This window comes from Amblyomma americanum, chromosome 2, assembly GCF_052857255.1.
Source record: "Amblyomma americanum isolate KBUSLIRL-KWMA chromosome 2, ASM5285725v1, whole genome shotgun sequence".
NCBI lineage: Eukaryota > Metazoa > Arthropoda > Arachnida > Ixodida > Ixodidae > Amblyomma > Amblyomma americanum.
In genome coordinates this window covers 111,387,334-111,397,318 of record NC_135498.1, presented here as the reverse complement: position 1 = coordinate 111,397,318, position 9,985 = coordinate 111,387,334, and the positions used below count along the sequence as shown (strand labels likewise).

Here is a 9,985-nt window from a genome sequence, read left to right as displayed (position 1 = left end):
AAAAAAATTAGCTGTGGTTTAACTACTATTGAAACTGGTTAGAGAACGAAAGCCGTGGTGTATCGGGCAACTATACGCGGCTTGCCGTCTTCAACGTTGAGTGCCAACACCGGAGCTCGTCGAGGCGGCTGCGTCTTCATTCCTGTCAATGTCGGCGCCGTCTGCGGCTAGAGTAGACTCGGTAGTCACCTTTTCAAAGCGCCGATTGTTTTAATGCTAGGTCACGTGACTTACAATGCGTTATATCGTATGTTACGTCATCCGTTCACTAATTATTATTCTTACATTTCACTAAACTCTTTTTCATGGTAAAACTGAAGGTCACGACACGTGTTTTGCACTTGTAGTTATCCGTTGCTGTGGGAACATAATACCAACTAATTACGGTAATTATTCTAATTAGTGTTGGTTAATTAGGCTAAACTTACTCTTTCCAATTATGTATTACATGTGGAAATTCTTATGTCTACTACTAATTATGCTTATTACTATGACGTCATCATGGTTAACCACACTACTTAATACACACCTATATACTATCTTAGTCCAGCGATCCAGCAGAGCTACGCCGCGGCGAACCATGGAGCTCGGCGCAGTGACCACAGGTTTTTAGACTTCATTCGAGTCTCTGGTAACACGCAGCGAAATTTTGGCTCGGACTAGCGTAGTAGCGCTTTTGCTCTCAAAAGCTAATGGGTAATGCTAGGTAATCGGTCTTTCTACATACCTCGTGGATAAGAAGCATGTTAGTCACGGCACTCTCTTCCCTAACTTTACTTCGGGCGCTGAAAATCAAATAATCATAAACAAGCTGAGCATCGCAAGGATGGCTGGGTTCGCGGGCGGGGGGCACCAAACCTCGATGCTTTCCTCCCTCCTTCTTCCACAGTCACTGGCTAACACCAGAAGAAAGCCCCCGAGCGTATTGCTGGCCATTGAAAAAAAAGGCACATTTATTCAAAGACGACCTCGGCGCAGGAAGCGCAGTTTCTAAATGCACTGAGCGCATCCTGGTTCCCAGCCAAACGACCAGAATTGGGCAGAGAACGCCGTGTGATATTCCATCTCTTTAGAAGTTCGTTGCCCATCCTCTATGTGGCGGCTCGTTATCAGATGGTGGCGGCACGCGGCGGCAACGACCGCTCCGCGCCTCGGCATATCCGCTCCGATAGACGAGAGTGGCCTCACTAACTCCGCTATCTATCCATTCTACGTTCTGCTTTCCGCACACAACGTGGGGTCCCCATTGGCTGCAGCTTTTGCGCACGGCACGCTCCGTGTGCGCACGGCACCGATAAGGCGACGGCCAATCAGGAACACATTGCGCACGGCACCATGGTGACTCTAAGCGGACTATAAAAGCTGCGGCGCGCAGTTCAAAAATCAGCGCCAACGAGAAGTTGATTCCCAGCGCAGGAAAGGACCATGGACCGCGCCTGCAAGTGTGGAGGTGAGTGGCCTTATATTTCTCCTTGTGTTACGCATATATATAAAATCAACCAGGCCACTTGAACCTGAGAGACTTTTTCTTGTGTAAACCTCTGAATGTTGAGGTGAAGTTTATTGCGTTATTCTCAAATGCGAGGTGATATCTCCAGTGCTGGCACGTCAAAGTACAGTCATGCAAGCGATCTACAACGTCACAATGCTGTAACGCGCCGTTCCGTGCATTTGATTTTATTTAGGTTTGTGCTGCTGTTCTTTTGGAATCCTAGCGGCTCGTACTCGCTGCCAGTGCCGTGCATGGCTGAGATAAGTTTGCTAAGTTAGAAAGTTTTTATTGCATGAAGGGTATTGCAATGCATATTCAGTCTGCATCGTTTGCCAGAAATGCGTATCTAAAAGAGGGCTGCCTAATCGTGTGCACGTTAGGCTGCACATTACCTATAGCTCCTTCATAAGTCGCAAAATGGGAGAATATCTGGCACAACTAGCTTCAGCTGGCACTTAGGTATAGAATTTGCGAACTATGCATTAAAGCCGTGTGGTGCCTCTCAATGAGGGCTTTAATGTCCTTCGATTAAGCAGGTCTAAATGTTCATCTGAACTTCGGTCTTGCTTTCAGTGGCAGTCCTCTTCATGTCTTCGCTACGAGCCTGCACCTTTTTCTTTTTACCGCGACGCTGATGCTCAGTTTTTCCTTCCCGCAGACCCCAAGTGTACCTGCACCACGCAGTGCAAGTGCGCCACCGGCGGATGCGGCTGCGACAGGTGCAAGAAATAAGGAACATGTCCGGAATAGCGGATGGTGGGTGCCTTTATTTGTGCGCTTAATTAATTAAGACATATGAGGTTGACGAAATCTCGCAACTTACGCCATCACTCTCTTTATATGGGAGGCATCCGATATTATCACGCCGAGTGCTGTTAGCGCCGTTTATAATTGTCTTGCAGGCCTAAAACTGATTCTGTTGTACCGAACTGTTTTATGGTCATTTTCGAAGGCACTATGTGTATGTAGACAAAAGGAACTGTGCTCGTCACGGAATGTCTTCAAGGGTTCTGCGCAGATACACAAAAGAATTCACATGTGTTGCTGCGTTCTGCTTAACAGTTGGCGGGTCGCTATCGGAGGTATATGTTTACGTCTAAAACATTTAGTTATTGATATGTGCACGCAGCAAACTCGATTCGAGGAAACTAAAGGAAACAGGTTTACATGATCACCTTAACTTTCTTTCGTATGGCCCATTTCTCCGTATTTATAATCTCTATTGGCATTTTGTTGTGGTCTGTGTGTGGTGGGGTAAGGCTACACACGTCAAGCTAACCGAAAAATAAACCACGGCTCCGATGTCACAGTGCTCTCACTGGCAACCTTGAGGAATTTTCAATAGCAGCATTCTTCCCATGTTTGTGTCTTTCAATACACGACCTCTTTACGAGCAATGAACGTACGCTACCAATTTTCAATATTGCTGAAGTGAGCACATTTGTATCACGAAATAGTACTCCAGGTCCGATTCGCATGCGTGCTCTCTTTCATCTGCGTCTGTCCAGTTTTTACATATGTTAGTACTTGCAAGAGGCCTATATGTGGACATGCAGAAACTAAAGGTATGCACTTGTACGAGGCGTATTTTCCGACAAAAATTCGCTACCTCCGTTAATTCTGACGAGCTCACCTCTGATCCGTACTATACCTGTGATAACATATCAGGCTTCGCTTATTTTTCCTTTCAGAGTGCAATCTTCGGTCACGGACTCTTCGGACTTTGGCCTAGGAATAAACCGTCACAGAGAACGAAGGGGACGTTGTCAAGGGATGATGTTGCCGCAAGGCTTAGCGAACGGAAAAATAATATAGCCGTATATGGAGGGATCGAATTTGAAAACATAAGAGACGTATAGGAGAGACGAATAAACTCTTGTTGCAACTGTAAACTCTTCGAAAGTGTGGCATAATATATGAGCTTCGCGCTGCTGCTGATATTTGCAGCTATGAACACACTCTTGCTGGCAACTTCTTGTGGCCTGCAAGAAGCTCTATCGCAGGAGATAGACCGGTGCGAGCGGCGTTTTGTAGATACAGCCTGTGAGATATGTGCTGAATACTGAAGCTTTTTACGCCGCAAAACTACTCGCACGCATGGACCTGAGGGACATTAGAGGGGAATTGGCCGCACTAATTTCGACAAGAGGATGGTTTTTATGACATATAGCAAAATCATTCGCTAAGAGCTTAGACGCATTTAAGCGCCATAAAAATGACCTAACTCCTTCATTTAGCATCAGATACAGATCGGCGAGGGAGTGAGGAATTGCATTTCTTATTTTCTTAACAATGCAGTCACCTAACCGGGCACAGAAAAGGCTTCTAGTGCTACCGAAGGCCAATAGATCAGACTTGCGAACTTTCTTGCTGCCATCAGTATTATTTTTAGCGTCCTTTGTATGACGCATATCTGCTGCTACGCTTCCCATAGCCTACACGCACTGGACTTGGATGCCGTAGAGGTCGGCTTCAGTTTAACTTCTACCATATATATTTTACAAGGCCAGCTGCATATCCAGCACAAGATCAGTTTTGGATGTTGTCCCCTAATGCTTTTGGCTAGTGAAGCGGAAGCCTATCATCAGGTTAGCGTAAGAGGGAAAGTACAGGAATTAGAGACATGGATTCAGAACCGATATTCGGCTTTAACTAAGGAAGATTATCGATCAAGCTATGAACGATAATCTCACAGCTATCATTACGGAGTGCGCAGCAGAGCTAGGCTGTAGCATGGTTCGACAGGATACGGGCAAGCTCTCTCAGGAGACGAAAGTTCTGATTAAGAAACGCCGAACCATGAAAGCGTCAAACCCCACAGACAGAAGAGAACTAGCATAGCTATCGATTTTAATGAATAAGCGCTACGTAACGTAAGAAATTTTAATATAGATAGAACCGAGCATGCTGTAAAGAACGGAGGTAGCCTAAGCGCGGTGAAGAGAAAAATAGGCATAAGCAAAAATCTGATGTATGGGCTAAGAGACAAAGAGGGAGATGTCATTAGCAATATGGATAAGATAGTTAAAGTAGCCGAACAGTTCTACACAAATCGATATGGTATCGAATTCAATCAGGACGTAAATGAGACAGGCAGTATCACACAGCCATGGAGCACACTACCGGTAATGAAAAAGGAAGTAATTAAATGCTTAGGAGCATTAATGCGAAGGGATAAAGCAGGGATCTGGTAGCAGCAGATCTGTGTAAGTACAGAGTGTAGATTGTACTAGAAAATCTAGCCACACTGTATACGCAATGCCTTATGACCTCGACCGTACCAGAAGCCTTAATGAACGCTAAAATTATCTTAATTCATAAGAAAGGAGACGTCAAGGACTTGAAAAATTACACACAGATCATATTACTGTCCGTTGCCTACAAGGTATTTCCTGAAGTAATCGCTAATAGAGGCGGCAAAACCTTAAACTTAGAATCATTCAGCCATATGATCAGGCAGGCTTTCGTAAAGGATACTCGACAATAGACCATATTCACACTATCAATCAGGTGTTATGGAAACGTGCAGAATATAACCGACCCCTATATATAGCCATTATAGATTACGAGCAAGCATTTGACTCAGGCGAAACTCCAGCGGTCATGCAGGGATTTCGGCATCATAATGTAGAAGAACCTTATGCAAAAATACTCGAAGATATATATAGCAACTGCACAACTACCATAGTCTTAAAAAGTGAGTAATAAAGTTTCAATTAGAAAGGGTGTCAGGCAGGAAGATATGATCTCGCCAATGCTATTCATATTCTGTTTACAGGAGGTATTCCGAGGCCTGGATTGGGAAGAGTTGGAGATGAGAGGTAGTGGAGAATACTTTAGTAACCTGCGATTCGCTGATGACATTGCCTTGCTGAGTCACTCAGGAGATGAACTGCAAAGCATGATCGATGATTTGGACAGGCAGAGCAGAGCGGTGGGTCTAAAATTAATGTGAAGAAAACCAAAGCAGTGGTCAACAGTTTCGGAAGGAAACAGTTGTTAACAATTGCTGGCCATGTGCTGGGAGTGGTAAGGGTATACGGCTACTTAGGGCAGGTAGTGACCGCAGATTCGAATCACGAGACCGGAATAACTAGAAAAATAAAAATGGGGTGTAGTGCATTGGCAGGTTGCCTCATATCATGAATGGCAGCCTACCATTATTAATTAAGAGAAAAGTATATAACAACTGTATTTTACCGGTACTCGAGTACCTATGAAGGAGCAACGAGGAGGATAACAAAAGAAAAGATCAGCTTAAATTGAGGAATGTCACATTCCTACAATGGCCAATCTAATTTGTGGGTAAGGGCCATTCCTCCAGAGGCCAACAACGACACCAACTACGCAGTGAAAGCCATGGAAAGGAAAATGAGAGATGTAACGTTAAGAGACAGGAAGAGGGCAGAATGGGTGAGGGAACAGACGCTTGGTAGTGACATCCTAGTCGAAATCAAGTGCAAGAAATGCGCTTGGGCAGTGCATGTAATGCGAAGGCAGAATAACCACTGGTCCTTAAGAGTAACGGAGTGGATTCCAAGAGAAGGCAAGCGTAGCAGAGTTGTCGGAAAGTTAGTTGGGTGGATGACATTAAGAAGTTAGCGGGGATAGGATGGCCGCAGCTGGCACAAGACAGGGTTAATAGGAAATATATGGGAGAGGTATTTGCCCGGCAATGGGCCTATTCCGGCTGATGATGATAATGCTTTTGGCTACCGAACCCACATATTGGCAGTTACAGAAGGAGACCTTATCGCTGAACGTCAACCGTGGCTGTTATGCGTTTCAAGATAATGCAGGCACTAGCGCTGATTAGACAGGACATGTTATGTCACCAGTCTCATTGCTGATCTATCGGAAGGGCAGGACCCAAGGCATATTTGGCTTTTTAGGGCACATGCATTCCATATAGCGGTGTAGGACACTTCGCAAGGAATACGCCATTTAATCACCCGGGGGCATGAACGGTGCGATGAATCGTGCTGTTCAGGGAAGTGGAGGTTCAGCGGGCTGTGGGGTTGCCGTCTTCTACATAGCTGAACTATTCGATGCCGGCGGATTACTTGTTCAGTAAGCCTATCGTACTTTTATGACTGATTTAACTCTCTCCTTATCGCAACCACTGAGGATCGTCAGCTCACTAACGATGATTTCGCGCTTCGGTTTCGGAGCCAACCGTGTTGCTCACGACCACGCTGAGAGTCTAGCTTGTATTCAAAGAAGAGGAGTTTCAGTTCCAATGTAGGTTTCTTTTCTTGCCGCGAGGCGGCATTTTTTTAACGCCCTGCAAAAACGCGTAGACTCATTGCTCATTGCCCGCTAACAATAACTACGCCTCTCGACTTCGGAACCTTCCGCGCTGCTTACGGCCGCGGCGCGTCACCTGGCTTGTAAAGAGAGAAAGAAAATTTCCTTTACTATGCAGATATTTTCTTCCCGCAAGGCGGCATTTTTTGAACGCGCTCCGAACAGGCGGTAGCGTCGAAGTCGCTCGGCAGCCTCTGCATGCGTGACACGCGCTCACAAAACGTCACAAATATCAGAATTCAGGTTTGTACGCGATATATTTTATTGATGACCCGAGCAGCAACGAATCTGAAACTTCTGCATTTTCGTCGGAATTCAGTTCTGACGTAGGCAAACGACGGAAATCAACATGGAGCACGTGTGGCCGCGCTTCGGTGCTCAACTATATGCTTTCCAGTTAATATTTTGTGCCCAGAATACTATCCAAGACAGAAGTTTTATTTTTTTTCACAGACTAGCTGCGGCCAATAGAATACGACACGTTTTACATATTTCAGAAAAAAAAATATTAGTGTTTTTTCCTTCTTAAATACAAGCGCGTCTTTACAAGTTATGCCTAATTTTCAGCTAAATTTTTCTGGAAATAAGATTTTGTGCTGCAACGACCTGCTCGTTATTGAATTTTATATGTTTGAGAAACGCAAATATTCGAACCTACAGAAAACGTTCGTTTCCGCCACGGTATGAAAAGAGTTGAGCACTCTGTAACACCTCACACACCAACATAAGGCCCTTGTTAACAGAGAAATAGTTTCACAGTGGGCATTTTTGTCGCTATCATAACAATTTAAGTAACAGGAATATATCGCAGCGCGAACAAGACGGAGACAATGACTAAGAACGATATTTTATTTTTGTATAAAAATTCACGCTTCACTATACATGGTATTACTCCGTAAAAGCGGGCGTTCAGCAAACAAAATTTTCTGTCCTGCACCCGAACAGTCCGACAGCGGGCAGTCGCTGAGTACACCTTAAAAGAAAACACATGATTGTCTTTATCGTGAAAAAGATCTAATTACAGAAACTGGCCTTCAGTGTGATTCTTTTGGAGCTCATAGCATGTTTAATGGCGCAAAGTACTTTACAGTATGAATGTCTGGTATGCGAAATGCACGAGAGATCACCGGGTTTCGGACAGGAGCCTGTCACGTGCACAAACTTTCCTACTGGAACGTAATAAAGGAAGTTGCGAAGTTGTTTTGGAGCTCGTAACATGTTTAAGGGCGAATGAAGACCTAGCTAGGGATTGTTCGGGGTGTGTTTGTCCGCGAACTTGGAGGAGAGCCGAGAGAGGAAACGTAGAGCGTAGAGCCATTTTAATGGTGGAATAAGCCGCAGAACTGCGGGAATCTCAACCAGGAGTCTCTTTTCTGTGAGCATAAGCAAGGTAAAAATCATTCTCGCAATCTGAATTTTTAGGCACGCTTCAAATAGAACCTGAACTGAATGAACGTAGGTGTGCGAAAAGGAGTACGCAGAAGGCTGATCCGACAGCAGCGGCTACAAGAAATACTTTAGGGTAGATATCACTGACATTAATTTATAATGGTCATTGTTAAGAGATTTTGGTAGCAAAGAGTTAACGTTGATAAGAGCGAAAATTTAAGCCCTTCTTGTTGTGACATGAAAAGCGTTTTTTGAGAAGGACGGAATGCTCAGAAGAAAAGTGTTCAGGTTGAGCAATGCTCCTGCTCAGTATTCGTGGCGTTCGAATGCAGCAGGGTGAAGAATGGGGCCACGTCTGTCAAACAAGGGAGGCAGAGCTATTGAGTATAAGTGTTTTACGCAAAACTTTAAGGGAACTGAGGTTTAGAACGGTGCAAACGTTGCATGGTGAATATAGCCTGGGCCGTGCACCCTTAGCGATGAGGCGATCAAACGGACAGAAACTTCGAGCAGCACTTCTAAAACCCTAAGAGAAAGGTTAAGCATCGCGTGAGCTGGTCTGTCTCTCTGCTGATATGCAGGTATACCTCTGTCTTGCCATTGTAGCGCGGGCGAGTCATATGTGTTTTACGGCACCAGTGACAGCTGTGATCAAACGTGGGAACAAGCCAGGAGCCATGTGATTGATATTTGCAAAACCAAACTCAGCATTGATAAACAGCCAGACGATATTGAACGCGCTCATCGGATTGGTTTATATGACAAGAGCAAAATAAGACCGGTAATTGTCAAGTTCGTTCATTTTAAAGTCAAAGAACATGTCCTGTCAGTTTCTAGTCAACTAAAAGACACTGATTACTTAGTATCACGTGACTACTCGCCAAACACTCGGCTTGCTCGCAAAAACCTTGTCCAATATGCTAAATCTCTTGATAAACGGTTAAAAATCCGATATAATAGGTTAATCATGGACGACACTACTTACGTCTACGCAAAACTTCATTAGCCGCCCTTCCTAGCTTAAACCGCAGGCCGAACAGAAGTCAAGGGAATGTCCTTTATTTGGTACACAAACATTAGAAGCATCCTGCCGAAGCTTGAATCGGTTTCCAACCTTCTTTCCACCACAGATAGCAACATTTTAATCTTATCAGAAACTTGGCTGAATCCCTCTGTTGGAAATTTCGAACTGCAGGCTGCTTTGACTAACTTCGGCACCTTTCGTCGTGATAGAGATGGAAAACGAGGCGGAGGCGTGTTAATAGCATCTAACCACGACCTGCACTGCACCAAAATCAATGTACCCTCCCTTCTGGAAATACTGTTCGTTCGCACTGATGTTTCACACCCACCTTTAATAAAAGGCGCTTGTTACCGTCTTCCCGATGCGAACGCCAGCGTTGTCGAGCTTTTTAACAAAATTCTCTGCATACTGTCACATTCCTTTTATAACACTCCAGTGCTTTTGTTCGGTGACTGTAATTTTCCAACGATAGCCTGGTCTGACATAGCACTCACAACCTCCAAATCCTCAGTCGTGAGTGAATTTGACAACACTTGTCTTACCTTCGGTTTCTCTGAACTGATTTCCTCCCCTACAAGACACAATAGTCAATCTTCCAGCTTGCTTGACATTTTGCTCGCCACACACCCTGACAACTTTTCTGAGCTGACATTCTTTCCAGTGCTAAGCGATCGCTTCGTTATTCACACGATATATCAGTCACAATTAACGTATCCGAAAAAAAGTAAGAGAGAAGGTTTGGTTTATTTTTCTTTTTTATGAGGGTTTAACGT

The 9,985-nt window shown here is 44.6% G+C and overlaps 1 long non-coding RNA gene across 1 annotated transcript; it reads left to right on the top strand.

Annotated features, from left to right (window-relative positions):
• The first annotated feature begins 1,269 nt into the window (after positions 1 to 1,269).
• Positions 1,270 to 3,384, top strand: LOC144118971 (uncharacterized). The gene is made up of 3 exons (XR_013312208.1): positions 1,270 to 1,450; positions 2,151 to 2,248; positions 3,184 to 3,384. It is a non-coding gene; the product is annotated as an uncharacterized LOC144118971 (long non-coding RNA).
• The last annotated feature ends 6,601 nt before the right edge of the window (positions 3,385 to 9,985 follow it).